Consider the following 1,791-nt stretch of genomic DNA (forward strand, 5'->3'; position numbering starts at 1 on the left):
AAGTCCGAAGGCCATCTGCAAGCTGAATTCCTTCTCGCTCAGGGGAGATCAGTCTTTTGTACTATTCAGGCCTTCAGCTGATTGAATGAGGCCCACCCACATTAAGAGGAGCAATCCGCTTTACTTGAAGTTTACTTATTTAAATGTTAATCTTATCCAAAAACACCCTCACACAAACATCCAAAAGAATGGTTTACCAAATGTCTGAGCACCACGGCCCAGCCCAGGTGACATATAAAATTAGCCATCACAAGTCCACCCCTGTCAGCTTGGTGCTCAGACACATCTCCTTAAACCACACTTAATCTCCAAAAGAAGATAATAAAGAGGTTATACTTCCATCAAACGTGCTACAACTATCCTGCTAACAACCAAAACACACTAACCCCATCCCAGAAGAAGTTAAGTCCATGAGTGATATTTATACTTCTACCTGATATCCTATAATTTAAATATTATGATGTCAAATTAAAAATAATTAAATACTATGATATATAGTTAATATATCTCATGTTATATGATAAGGGTATAAGAGAGGAAGAAAATAAAGATATCTGCAAACATACATACAATATATATGCACACAAAAACATATTGATAACAAAATAAGGAGGAAAAACTCATGACAAATACAGAAGTTCCCATTTCTGTAACTGGTCATGTGTTCACAGCTGGTATTTATAATTACCTTATTCCACTACCAACTCCGTATTCCCTTTGCCCTCAGCAAGCACATCAACTGGTCATGTAGAATGACCCAAACCTCCATTTCTGAAAACTCCAGGCCTTTAGTAGTCCTGCCAGGATTGTGTGGTGTGTATTTTTCATTAACCTTAATCACGGGGTATGATAAAACTAAAAGACACCCTACAGGATCTCCTGTATTCCAGACAGACTCATCCTCACCTTCTTTGTGGAGTAGCAGTCTAATTTCTCCTTGGTAGTCATTTTAAAAAGTACTCATGCTTGGTCCTATCACAGACAACTGAGACCTTGTCTGTGGTGGTGGATCCTGGGTAACCGAAACTTAAAAGGTCTCTCTAGTTGGCTTTAATATGTGTCCGGGGCTGAGATCCATTAACCTTATGGGAGAGGCAGAAAGGGAAGCAGGTGGAGAGAACACAATGTGGTTAAGGCTGGAGCAGGTGGGCAGGAAGGATACACCATCCCTGCTGTCGATGCCAGTATATGCAGTTCTCTGCGCCAGGAAGCATTTGAGGAAGTCCTCGGTGTGAACAAAGGTGGCATCACAAAATCTAACAAATATTCCCCTCAAAAATCTACCCTGGGTCATAAAGTCCTGAGAAATTAAAAATATGGAATAATTTGTGAAAGAAAAAAACTAACCCTGAGCTTGAGGAATGTGAAGGAAGAAGGGACAGGTACTAGGATCATGATTCAGAGGATAGTTCCACATTAGCCAAAGGATTTTTAAGCAAGGTCCTTGGAAGCTGCATTTCCTTCTTCAGATACAAGAAGAAGCAGATACGGACCTGAGTATTGAATTTTCTATTCACAGCTCATAAGCTTCAATTCTGTTGCCAAAAAAGTACACGAGATGTTCAATTTCCCTAGTAATCAAAGAAAGGCAAATTAAAACAAGACACTACCTTACATCGATCAGAGTAGGAGTCAGTGGAAAATCAGATAATGCTCTCGCACACTGGCAGACATGTGAACTAGGACAGCCACTCTGAGATGCCATCTGGCAGTCCTTCACAGTGTCAGGAATGCATGTGGCTGCAAGTTGGAAAACCCTCCCTTGGGGATATGCTCCTGAGAAAGCTTGCT

Source organism: Pteropus vampyrus, unplaced genomic scaffold, assembly GCF_000151845.1.
Source record: "Pteropus vampyrus isolate Shadow unplaced genomic scaffold, Pvam_2.0 Scaffold8, whole genome shotgun sequence".
Classification (NCBI taxonomy): domain Eukaryota; kingdom Metazoa; phylum Chordata; class Mammalia; order Chiroptera; family Pteropodidae; genus Pteropus; species Pteropus vampyrus.